The sequence below is a fragment of the Choloepus didactylus genome, chromosome 19 (assembly GCF_015220235.1).
Source record: "Choloepus didactylus isolate mChoDid1 chromosome 19, mChoDid1.pri, whole genome shotgun sequence".
NCBI lineage: Eukaryota > Metazoa > Chordata > Mammalia > Pilosa > Megalonychidae > Choloepus > Choloepus didactylus.
The window spans coordinates 52,580,402-52,593,768 of NC_051325.1; the positions used below are offsets into that span (position 1 = coordinate 52,580,402).

The following is a 13,367-nucleotide window of genomic DNA, read 5'->3' on the forward strand; positions in this document are numbered from 1 at the left end:
CCCGGAAGAGTAGGACACCGGCAGCGAAGCCGAAGGGACCGGGTAGCCCCGGGTGTAGGAGGAAGGGGGCAGGGCTAGACGCGGCCTTGACAACTGACAGATCGCCTCGGGCCGGGAGGTCCGAAGACTACATTTCCCAGGGGGCTCCGCGCTGCGCAGTTGGGAAGAGGAAGCGCCTTGGGCCCAATGCGCAGGCGCGAGAACCGCCTCTGGTTATATAAGGGTCGTCCCGGGAGCTCGTCGTTCTTTTTCCTGTGAGACTCTTCCGTCGACTGTTATTTGGTTGGGGCTTTATTCATTGTTGTCCCTACCGTGTGTGGTGAGTGGAGATATCGTTCTAGACCTTTTGTCCTCCTTTTCCCTCTTTGTGCAGCCTCGTTTGCGGCCCGTTGGTCTCCACATTCTCTTGGCTTCTCTTCTCCAGTTCTGGCCTTGAATAGGCCTGAGGGTCGTGTTTCTGTGTGTGTGGTAGGGGGTTGGGGGATCGGTGAGCGATCATGTAGAGCTGAAAAATCCGCGCCTTCTGTACGGACCTGAGAAGCCCTTGGCTGGTGTAAATGATGACTTCACTTTTTTCCCCATCAGATCGACAATGTTGATGTGTTTGAATAACTTGCCAGTTAATTCTGATAGACCAGCCTGAAAAGGCCCGGCCCTGTTCATTTCCGGCGGTGGGAAGATGGTGACTGATGCCTTTTCTTTGTTGGTTCGCAGGTTAGCGCGGTTGGAGTGTACAAAATAGAGGTGGACTGCCGGGCTGCCGAGGGAACCTCGTGCATACACCCCTCACCTTCGGCCTCCTGACCTGCCTGTTGTAGGAAACACAACAGCTTTGGGGAGCTTCATGATTTGCTAGGCAAACTTGGAGAAAAACATGAAAGGCTTAATTAAAGGTAGTTGTACCTATTATGGACTAGATGAATATCCTTTAAAAACAAAACGTTTTGTATGTTTTATATTTCTGTGAAGTTAAGTGAAGATTACCTGTTGGACCTATGCTTCTAGTGAGAAGAGGTTCAAGAGATAATTGTGCAAACTGGAATAACCTGAAGTGTAAAAGGTGTTTAATTTTTTAATGCCCCTTACTGCATATTCTGGGCTTCTCTGTGTACTTAAATTTACAAGAAAGTGGATAATGTGTTATAAGAAAGGAATAAGTTTCGTTTTCACATAGAGACAGCATGGAATAAGGGAAATGGAGGCAAAACCAGTTTAAACAAGCCCCAGACAAAGAGAAGAGAGAATCTGCCTGATGTAAAGAGACATGAGGTAGTATCAGAGGTGGGAACTCACGGCAAAAAACTAAAAATTTGGGGGGGGATTGGCTAATCAGTTCAAAATCTCAATAATGAGCTAGTTGGCTCTCTGGGATTGGCTGTACAAATTAAAATCTCAAAAGATGAATTAGTTAGTGTTCTCGGATAGGCTGTAACCTCTGTAGTACCCAGTCAATGGGGAAACGGGAGGGACTTGCAAATTAGGAGTAGGAGATTTAAAGATCACCATTCTCTTCCTCTGGGGCGCCAGCCTTCCACGTGTTTGGCTGGACGCCCCATCTTGCAAGATCGTAAATAAATTCTTTTCTCCTCCAGAACCGAGAGAGCGTTTATTCCCTTACAGGTACCGCTTTATTTCCGACATGTGTTAACTTTTTAGGAAAGTCAAACCTGTTCCTTTTGGGCTAGCTGGTCAAACTTCCCAACTGTACATTTTTTCACTTCCTAGTGAGGCACTTAACTGTTGCACCATTCCAAGCCACACTGCTTAGTGACACTGGTTCTTATAGAATGTGAGCTCTGGAGACAGATATTTGCTGCTGTCTTATGTTAGGATGCAATACAAGTCCTGTTTCAGCTTCTAGAAGCAGCCCTTGAGAAGCTAAGAGGTTCCTGCTGGCATATATGATGACTGAACTTTTTTCCCCGACAGATCGACCATGTTGATCTAAATTCTCTTAAGCCATTATCTGTCTGATATGCCAGCCTGAGCAGCTCCTCCCTGGCTACCCCCTCTCCGCCAAGATACCTTGGGCACCTAGATGATGGGAGCTCAACTCTGTACTTTCAGGTTTGTTGCCAGCTTGAGCCAGACTTGAGTGGACTGGAATGATTCCTATGGTGGGAAATGATTGGTAAGTTGTACTCATGTATCTCCTTAGCTGAATAGATGCCCTATGATCTAGGAGAGGTGGCAACTGGTTTCCAGTATTGGAATATACCCCCTTGTAGTCTTGTCTCTGACTTACTTGGCTGTTGCAGTTGATGACGTAACTTTTTTCCCCATCAGATCGACCCTGTTGATCTACATGCTATTAGCCAGTTTTGTCTGATGCATCAGCTCCTTGTTTTCTGCTTGTCACTGACAGTGTTTCTTTAATGGGAATCTGGCTTGTTCTAGTTTGTTGCTTCCATCTATCTTATTTTTGTTTTATCTGTTCACTTTCCACAGATCAGGAGCCATGGGTGCCACTAGATAATAAGTTTTGATATCTTCCCTTGGCTTGGTTCATGTTTCACCCTGACATCTCTAACAGGTGAGGTTTCTGTAAACGGTGGTTTCCGGGTATCAACCCCAAAATAAAGTGGGCCCATTAAAGGTTTTGCTTGCTTAGGAGTAACCTCAGGGCCTAATTCCACTTTGAGTACAAAACAGGAGGGGAGAATGGTTGGTCACTCCTCAGTACTGGTGTTGGCCTACTGATACTAGGTCTTGTAAGAAAGACATGGATAAAATTGAGTTATTTGGCAGGTATTGTTAAGTAGTTCTTAGTCATATGGCTATTTGAGCTAGGATTCAAATTCTAGTGAGATTGTGCTATTTTAAATTCCCCTTTCCCTGTTCTTTTAAAACAGCATTGCCTACTAAAAAGTGCCTACCTTTTTGGGGGGGGGACTGGGCAGTGGAAACTCCCATGTCTGGTAGGAACTTTTGTGTAGCAGATAACCATACTAATTGAGAAAATGCTAGGCTGACTTGTACAACCCCACAATAAGCTTTGCCAATTGGAAGCTACTTTTGGCAATAGAAATACTAGATTGTCGGCTTGGCCAAAGTGCAGGAGAGAAGGTGTTGGGTAGTCTCCAAACTGCCTGCTGTTAACTTGCCATTTCAACCATGTTCCTTCCGTAGCCCAAAGAACTACCACTTAAGATCAGAATGGTGGAACACTGGGAATCCATTTCTTTTTAGGAGGTTTTTCATCTGAAAGGAAAAAACTGTCCCTTTGTTTTCCTGAGAATTTGCCTGGTCCTACTATGGTTATTTTACTCTTGGTTTGATATTTATCCAGTGTTGAAAAGCCTGATTCTGTTTCTTTGAAGGATCAAGAATTACTAGACCTTAGTAAAATTTTCGGCTTTGTGTCCTATGTATCTGAAGAAAGAAAATAAAATCTTTAAATCAAAATGTTCTTGTGTTTGGTCTGCACATTGGTAATAAGGAATGAGCAGGGATGGCACCAGCTGTCTACAACATTCATTTGCTAATTACTCGTCCCAGGTTTTTGTGTGTGGAAGATCAGTCTAGGGGGAAATTTGTTCCTTTGCAGGGCTTGCATTCCACATGTATTCATGCTCATAGATTGGATTTTGTATTGGAAATTACAGAATCAGATGCTCCCACTACACTGTCAGTGACAGATCTACTCAGGTGACTGAGTAGGAGTTCAGTAGGTTTGGGTAAATAAAAAGGGGCTGGCAGAGGCAACTGAGAAGGAGCAGGCATGCCCCGTAGAAAGTGTTAGGGTGTGGAGTGAATGAAGGGAACTCTTACCTAGAACGCAGACACTTCAGCAGAATGCAGGCTGCTCACTGCGTTCTGTCAGTCTCAAGGGAAGGAAGGCCAAAATGAAATCGATGTACTTGGAAGTGTGATGGGAGTTTCATTCAGGGCTTAAGGCACCTAGCAAAATTACTGACTTTAACCATTACATTGCATGATTGTATTTTTGGAACTATGAACCTCCTCCCCTGAACCCTAGGCTGATATGTTGATTCACTGCAGTATAAATTGACCAGTTCTTCCCTCAATTTTTCTGTAAACTCAAAAGGCAGGGTAGCAAATTCATTTTCCCCAACTATGGAGCTGTGCAGTCGAACGGTTAGGACTGGTATTGTGGTTCCTATTTCCCCACTGAGGATCAGTTTCCTCAGCTGACAACTAGAAATGGAGGATTAAAAAGCATGCATTTTAGCCTGCTATCTGGCACAGCCGGAATAGAAGATAGGACTGTTAAGAGCTAAATTTAACTTGTAGATAATGGGTACCGACTTCCTGTTGTATATTCTAGTATGTCAGGGTTTCATCAGACAATAAGTGGCTTGCAAAATTAGGATAATAGTGTGAAAAGCTGGGGTGGTCCACGTATGTGTAAACCTCAAGGGATGTTTAAATAATCTAGATCTAGTAGAGGCAGCACCTCAAGGCTGGAAATGGTAAAGAGGAACAGTTTCTGGAATTCGGAGACCTAGCTGGTGAGGGGAAACGGCAAGCCTGCTGTACCCTTCTAGACTAGGTGAATAAATTGCCTGTCACTTCGAGCTGGACCAAAGCCTCCCCTCCTACCTCCCTCCCTCTTTGGCTTGCTACCATGTTGGAGAGACCCATGTGGCCATGACCTGAGGGTGGCCTCTAGTTAACAGCCAGCAAAGAGCTAAGTCTTCAATCCAGCAGACTGTCAGGACTCAGATCCTGCCACCAACCGCAGGAGTGAGCCTGGAAGCAGATGCTTTCCCGGTCGAGCCTTGCGATGATTACAACCCTGACTGGTACCTTGACTGCAGTTTCTGAGAATCCTGGAAGCAGAGGACCAGCGTTATCATTTGAGATGATGTTTTTAAAGCCACTAAGTTTTGAGGTAAGTTGTTACACAGTAATAGATCAGTAACAGTTCTGAAATCAAACGCCCTCTCTGTACTGGTCTTGACATCTTGATCATCAACCAACTGGCTTTTCTCAGGTTTTTTTTATGATAGTCTAAGCTCTTTATGTTGGGCCTTGCCGTATGTTTCCTGACTTGTGTTCCCCCTTCATGCATTCAATACTTTGTCTAGTGCTTACCATTCTCTGATCAAGTTTTATGCGTTTGCCCTCTTTGCCCTTGCTGTTCCTTCTGCTTAGAATGCCCTTCTCCCCATCTTCATCTGTCCAGAAATGTTACTCATCCTTCAAGGCACCACTTCATCAAATTCCACACCCATTATGAATATTGTGGTTACCACTTCTCTTTCTATCTTCTCCCAGGTGATTTCATCAAGTCCCGATAGATTTAATTACCATCCTGCTGATGAATCCCAGTTTATTTCTTTTGCTCAAATCCCAGATTTGTCTATCCAACTACTGTTTGGTATCTCTTTTTAGATAGCTAATAAGGAGATATCTCCTCTTAGGTAACAAACTTATTTCTAAACCTGAACTGCTTTCCCCACACAAACCTGTACCTTCCCAGATATTAGCAACCTCATCGGTCTAGTTGCTCAGGTTGAGAACCTGAGTCATTTTTTACATTTTGCTTTCACCCTGCATGCGACTGTCAGCAGATCCTGTTTTCAGTCTCACCCCCTCTTATCTGTCATTGCTACCACCTCCCAGGTTTGACCCTCCACTATTTAAACTGGAAATACTGGTCTCTCTCACCAGTGCTCTCCATAATCTGTTCTCCATGTACAGCCAGGGTGGACCTGTAACAACTGAAGTCAGATGGCATCACCTGCTCAGCACCTTCCAATGTGTCCCTATCTTGTGCAAAGTAAATTCTTTCAACTTCTCACCTCATCTTTCTCCTTCAGTCTGAATCAGCCACATGAGCTTCCTTGCTGTTCCTCCATCACTGGGATCACTGCTATCTCAGGACCTTTGTACTTTGTTCCCTCTGCCTGGAATACCTTCTCTGGGAGTTATCCAAAATAGTCCCTTTCCGTATTACTTATTAAATGTCTAATATACACATGTACTATACATGAATTATGCAATTATATATATATGTATTTGGTAGCATGCTTGTTTATCGTCTGTGTTCTGGTTTGCTAATGCTGCCTTTTCACAAAACACCAGAAACGGATCGGCTTTTATAAAGGGGATTTATTTGGTTACACAGTTAGTCTTAAGGCCATGAAGTGTCAACAATTGTGTACCTTCACTGGTGGATGGCCAGTGGTGTCTGGAAAACCTCTGTTAGCTGGGAGACCACATGGCTGGCATCTGTTCCGGAGTTCTGGTTTCAAAATGGCTTTCTCCCAGGACGTTCTTCTTTAGGCTGTAGCTCCTCAAAAATGTCACAGTTGTTCTTGGGGCGTTTGTCCTCTCTTAGCTTCTCTGGAGCAAAAGTCTGCTTTCAAAGGCCATCTCCAAAATGTCTAAGCTGCAGCTCCTCTCTCAGCTCCTGTGCATTCTTCCAAGTGTCCCTCTTGGCTGTAGCAAGCTCCCTCCTTCTGTCTGAGTTTATATAGTACTGTAGTAAACTAATCAAGGCCCATGCTGAATGGGTGGGGCTACACCTCCATGGAAATGATCTAATCAGAGTCATCCGTGGGGTGCATCTCCATGGAAACACTCAAAGAATTACAATCTAATCAGCACTAACACATCTGCCCACATAAGATTGCATCAAAGATAATGGTGTTTTGGGGGACATAATATATTCAAACCGGGACAGTCTGTAACTTATTTGTGGCCACCTCTTCAACTTGTGACACAGTGCTGGCACATTGTAGGCCACTCAGTAAATATTGGTTAAATGAAAGAATGTGTTAGGTACACACCTTGTGGCAGGACTGTGATAAAGCACTTGTCATGCACATCTTTTTTACTCATCCCAACAGCCCTGTGAGGATAGAAATAGCATTATCCTAATTCCACTTGGACAGGTGAGGAAATTGAGGCTCAGAGAGCTGTGGTTCCCCAGCTCTACATAAGAGAATCATAAACTCGGGTGTGTTTGACTCCAAAGCCCTTACTTTTGTCTCTCCAACCTGATGCCTTCTATTGGAGCTAGAAGTGTTTTTCAATTCTTTTCATACCCTGCAGTTTCTATAGCAATTCTTTGCACATAGTAGGTGCTCAATAAAGCAAAAAACAATGAGTCCTTAAATCATCACTCAAAAACTAGCAACCTGAAAACACATTTTAGGGTGCTGGGAATATTTCTTTAAAAATGTATTGACACAACAGTTCACTCCGTAAATATTTATCAAGCTGCTCTAGGTGCTAGGTATACAATAATTAACAAAACAGGAAAATTCTTGCCTGCATTGGAGCTGACATTGCTGATGAAGAGAGAAACAAAGGTAAAAAATATATACTGTAGTATGCTGTTAGGTTTATGGTGACTTGGAGTTATCTACCCCCAAAAAACATCTTAATCCATTCCATTGGGTGTGAACCCATTGTAAAGAGGACCTTTTAATGAGATTGCTTCAGTTAAGGTGTGGCCCAGCTGAATCAGGCAGGGTCTTAATCCTTTTATTGGAGGCCTTATAGAGAATGCCGTGGAAGTCATGAGAAGTTAGAAGCTGGAAGAGAAAGGAGAGACCATCATCATGTGATGGAAAAGCCACAGAACCTCAAGGATCGCTGGCAGCCAGCCTCAGAACACCAGTCTGGAGAGAAAGCATTGCCTCATTGATACTTCAATTTTGGACTTAAATCCTCAAAACCACGAGCCAATAAATCCCCATTGTTTAAACCAACCCATTGTATGGTATTTATTTTAGCAGCTGGGAAACTGAAACAAGGTGATAAGTGCAATGGAGAAAACTGAAGTTGAGAAAGGGGATAGGGACTGTGGAAGCAGTTGGAAACTGTAAAGGTGATAATTTGTGTGCAGAGTTGAAGGAGGAGATCAGGGAGTTATCACCAGGGTAAAGCATCACAGACAAGTGAAAAGCCTTGAAGCAAAAACATGCCTGTTGTGTTCAGGGGGTAGAAAGGAGACCAGTGTTGCTGAAGCCCAGAGGAGTTGAAGTAAGGGATAGTAGGAAGCTAGTCACACACGGCCTTGAGAGGGATGGGAGCAATGGGCAATTTTGAGCAGAGAAATGAATAACTTTGATTTCAACAGAATTCCTCCTGGTGCCGTGTGGAGAACAGACTATAGGCAAAGAGGGAAGCAGGAAGATAAGTAGGAGAACTTTTGTAAGAATTAAGTGCTATGCAGTCAAGAGTTCACACAGCAGGCTTGTGTTGCCCAAACCCTGCACATTCCAAAAGTCTGGCCTTTCATCTCGACAGGTGAACTCGCTGCCCTCCCGCCTACGTGGGACCCGACTCCCAGGGGTGTAAATCTCCCTGGCAACGCAGAGTATGACTCCCGGGGATGAATGTGGACCCGGCATCGTGGGACTGAGAGTATCTTCTTGACCAAAAGGGGGATGCAAAATGAGACGAAATAGTTTCAGTGGCTGAGAGATTCCAAATGGAGTCGAGAGGTCACTCTGGTGGACATTCTTATGCACTATATAGATAACACCTCTTAGGCTTTAATGTATTGGAATAGCTAGAAGTAAATACCTGAAACTACCAAACTCCAACCCAGCAGTCTGGACTCCTGAAGACAATTATATAATAATGTAGATTACAAGGGGTGACAGTGTGATTGTGAAGACCTTGTGGATCACACCCCTTTTATCTAGTGTATGGATGAGTGGAGGAATGGGGTTAAAAACTAAAGGACAAATGGGGTGGGATGGGGGGATGATTTGGGTGTTTTTTTTCACTTTTATTTTTTATTCTTGTTCTGGTTCTTTCTGATGTAAGGAAAATGTTCAGAGACAGATTGTGGTGATGAACACATAACTGTTATCATACTGTGGACAGAGGATTATATATAATGGATGATTGTATGGTGTGTGAATGTATTTCAATAAAACTGAATTTAAAAAAAAAAAGAAATTAACAACAAAAAAAAGTCTGGCCTTTAATTGACTCTTGAGATGACCTCTGAGGTGAGGCCTTGGGGTGTCCTGCCATGCTTTATCAGTTTGTCTTCTAGGGGACTGGAGACTGTGGTTCAGGTCAGTCACTTGGGTACTGCATGCCTACGTGACTGACCCACTATAAAAGCCTTGGCTATGGAGCTTCCCTGGTTGGCAACACTGCATGGGGGAATTAAGCATTTGTCTGTTCAACACCTTTGGGAGAAAACAACTGGAAGCTTGCTCCTGGGTTCTCCTGATTTCTGCCCTATGTGCCTTTTCCCCTCTGGTGACTTTAATCTGTTTTGTTTCATTGTAATAAACTATAAAAGCTTTTCTGAGTTCTGTGAGTTCTAGTGAATCATTGAATCTGAGTCATCTTGGGTGCTAAAGGCGAAAAATCAGGAGGTTGCACATGAAAATCCAGATTTCTGGCTTCTCTTGAAAATCTGGCCATATTGGACCCATTTTTTCTGCCTGCCAACCAGGCATTTGCTGAGGTCAGGCTTCTCTGGCTCCAGAGCAGTGGTAGGCCTTGGATGCCAACCTTGCCGAGTCACACCAAATCTTTGAGGCTTCAGTCTCATCCTACCTCTTTATCCTTGTAGCTGAGGGATACTGGGCAAATTACTTCACCTCTGTAAGCCTCAGTTCCTCATCTGTGAAATGGGTTCATAACAGTGCCTACCTCAGAGAGTTGTGAAATTCAGTACAATTGTTTCTGTATATTGCTTAGCACATAGTAGGGACACAATAATCTGGTGAGTAAACAAATCTTCCTATCACAGTGAGATAGAAAGTCTGAGTCAGGAAGCGTAAGAATAAATGTGCTCATTGGGTGCTCACCATGGGCCAATACTATACTAAATTATCTTATTTGATCTGTACCCCAGCCTTGTTAGTTATCCCATTTTGTATGTGGGGGAGACAGGTTCAGGAGGTAGTGTGGACCCTCCCCCCGAAACTGCACTCCCTCGTTTACTAGGAGCAGAGCAGTTTTACAAGTGATTCCAGCCTCTGGTAGACGGCTTGTGATTCTACAACTCTTAGTTCCAGATTCTCCGTCTGTAAAATGGGCATAACCACATTACCTTCCTCCTAGGGTAACTGTAAGGGTCACAGAGGAAGATGACTGCATAGTGATTCGCGCAGGGTTAGTGCTCAATTAGTAATAGTTATGGTCACCACAGTGATTAAAATCATGGGCTCTGAGTAAAAAGGAACGACTACTGATGCATGCAACCACTTGGATGGATCCCAAAGAAATTATGCTGAGAAAAGCCAGCCTCGAAAGATTACATACTGGACTTCTGGGAAGATGGTGGAGTGGGTGAGGTGGAGTGGGCTTCTCCTCCATGAAAGAAACTAGAGAGGGGCTGGAGGACACCCGGGTCCATGTTTTTGGGGTTTGACTGGCTATAGAGGGCCTCTACAGTGCATGGTGGGGATGTGGGGGAAAAAATGCGGACAGACAGTGCCTCAAGGGACAGGGTGAGTTTGTTTGGCTGGGACTGCCTCCTGGGGCCACCAGGCAAGAGAGTGTGTAGTGGCTCCCACTCCCATGCACCCTCCTTGGCAGTTAGCTGGGGAGGTGATCTTTCACAGCCATATGGCCAGGAGCTCCCATGAGGGAACCCAGGAGGCAGCATTTTCTCTCCCCTGACAAAAGTCTGGATTGTGCACTGGCAAGAGGCGGGGATAGGAGTGGGTGCCATATGGAAGCATCAGGAACTGCTCCCACACCCCAGAGCCTTGTGGGCACAGGATAGGCAGGGAGCAGGGCACGTTTGTGCTGCAGGGTACCCTTGAGCAGATCCCCTGCCGAACTGCGCAGGGTCCACATCACAGCCCCAGGGCAGGCAGTCCCCAGTGCACACGGAGAACTGGTGCACTGATTGGATCCCCACCATGCCACAGTTCGGACACCACCCAGTGCAATAGGAGAAGTTCCGGGAAGACAGGCTTGAAAGTAAAAGGTTTCTCTAGAGCGCCACCTGCTTGCAGGATATGGAAACCATGTTCCAGCAAGCTGTACCTCTGCCAAATTATATATAAATGCTCAAATAATCCTGCATTTCCCAAAATACCTTATCAAGACATGCACATGCCCCAAAGCCTACAGAAAATCATAAAGCACTTGAAGAATCTAGAAGATATGGACAAACCAAATGAACAAATTAAAAAGCTAGAAGAGACACAAAATTTGGAATAATTAATTAAAGAAGTACCCAAAAATCTCCAAAACAATTCGAACGAGATGGCTAAAGACATAAAGGAAATCAAGAAGACTCTAGAAGAGCATAAAGAAAAATTTGAAAGAATAAAAAATAGCAGAGCTTATGGAAATAAAAGACACTGTGGATCAAATAAAAAATGTTCCAGAGACACACAGCAGCTGATTTGAAGAGGCGAAGAAAGAATAGGGGAACTAGAGGACAGAGCAATTGCATGCAAATGCACAAAAGAACAAATGGTGAAAAAAAGTCGAAAATCTCAGGGAAATGATGGACAAACATGAAGCAAACAAATGAAAGACTCTGGTGTCCCAGAAGGAGAAGAGAAGGGTAAAGGGTTAGGAAGAGTGTTTCAGGACATAGTTGGGGAAAACTTCCCAACCCTTCTAAATAACATAAATATGCAAATCAAAGATGCTCAGCGATCTCCGAATAGAACAAATCCAAATAAACCCACTCTGAGACATATACTGATTGTCAAATGCTGAAAGAAGGAGAAATTTGGAAAGCAGCGAGAGAAGCGATTCACCACATACAAGGGAAACAACATAAGACTAAGTACTGACTACACAGTGGGCACCACGGAGGTAAGAAGGCAATGGTGTGACATATTTAAGATTCTGAAAGAGAAAAATTGCCAGCCAAGAATCATTTATCCAGCAAAGCTCTCCTTCAAAGGGAGAATTTTAAACTTTCACAGACAAATGCTGAGAAAATTTGTTAACATGAGACCTGCCCTGCAAGAATATACTAAAAGGAGCTCTACCAGCTGAGAAAAAAACAAAGGATAGTGAGGTCTGGAGAAGAGCACAGAACTGAAGAATATTAGTAAGGGTAACTTAAAGGAAAAAAAGAGAAAGGGAAAAAGATATGAAAACTAAAAACCAGAGGATAAGATGGCTGATTCAAGAACTCCCTTCACAGTAATAACTTTGAATTTGAGTGGATTAAAACTCTCCAATTAAAAGATAGACTGGTAGAATGAATTAAAAAGTATGGCCCATCAGTAAGTTGTTTATAGGAGGCTCGTCTTAGACGCTGCGACACAAAGAGACTGAAAGTGAAAAGATGGGGAAAAAAATTATGCACAAGCTACAACCAAAATCGGACAAAACAGATTTTAAATGCAAAAGATGTCATAAGAGACAAAGAAGGACACTATATATTTTAAAAAGGGACAATTCACTAGAAGAAATAACAATCATAAATGTTTATGCACCTAATCAAGGAGCTCCAAAATACATGACACAAACGTTGGGTAAACTGAAAGGAGCAATAGATATTTCTACAATAATCATGGGAGACTTCAATACACCACTCTCTTCTATAGAAAGAACAACTAGACAGAGGACCAATAAGGAAATTGAGAATCTCAACAATACGATAAATGAATTAGCTTTAACAGACATGTACAGATCATTACACCCCAAAGTACTAGGATTTACATTCTTCTCTAGCAACCATGGAACTTTCTCCAGGATAGATCATATGCTGGGGCACAAAACAAGTCTTAATAAATTTAAAAAGATAGAGATTATTCAAAGCATATTCTCGGACCATAATGGAATGCAACTAGAAATCAACAACCACCAAAGAACCAGATCTTTCACAAATATATGCAGGTTAAACAACACACTCCTAAACAATCAGTGGGTCAAAGAGGAAATTGCAAGAAAAATAGGTAAATATCTAAAGACAAATGAAAATGAGAACAGAGCATATCAAAACCTATGGCATGTAGCAAAGGCAGTGCTGACAGGGAAATTTATAGCTCTAAATGCATATATGAAAAAGCAAGAAAGAGCAAAAAACAAAGACCTAACTGAACAGCTGAAGAGGCCAGAGAATGATCAGCAAACTAACCCTAAAGCAAGCAGAAGAAAAGAAATAACAAAGATCAAAGCAGAAATAAATGAGCTGAAGAACAACGGCAACAATAACAACAACAAAACAATAGAATAAATAAAATCAGAAGTTGGTTCTTTGAGAAAATAGACAAGATTGACAAGACCGTTAACTAGACTGACAAAGTCAAAAAGAAGACACAAATAAACAGAATCAGAAATGAAAGCAGGATAATTACTACAGATCCTTAAGAAATAAAAAAAAAATCATAAAAGGATACTATGAACAACTGTATGCCAAAAAGCTAGACAATTTAGAGGGAATGAACAATTTCCTTGGAAACACATGAACAACCTAGACTGACTCAAGAAGAAATAGA

General features: G+C 43.0%; 1 long non-coding RNA gene and 3 other non-coding genes across 4 annotated transcripts; all 4 read left to right on the forward strand.

Moving 5' to 3' along the window:
• Positions 1-547: 547 nt before the first annotated feature.
• On the forward strand, positions 548-639 carry LOC119516245. The gene has a single exon (XR_005213252.1). It is a non-coding gene; the product is annotated as a small nucleolar SNORD12/SNORD106 (small nucleolar RNA).
• Positions 640-717: 78 nt separating this feature from the next.
• Positions 718-8,210, forward strand: LOC119515932. Its single transcript, XR_005213174.1, has 5 exons — positions 718-893; positions 2,068-2,131; positions 2,449-2,533; positions 3,130-4,855; positions 7,468-8,210. It is a non-coding gene; the product is annotated as an uncharacterized LOC119515932 (long non-coding RNA).
• Positions 1,892-1,983, forward strand: LOC119516246. The gene has a single exon (XR_005213253.1). It is a non-coding gene; the product is annotated as a small nucleolar SNORD12/SNORD106 (small nucleolar RNA).
• LOC119516244 lies at positions 2,249-2,338 on the forward strand. Its single transcript, XR_005213251.1, has one exon. It is a non-coding gene; the product is annotated as a small nucleolar SNORD12/SNORD106 (small nucleolar RNA).
• Positions 8,211-13,367: the final 5,157 nt, after the last annotated feature.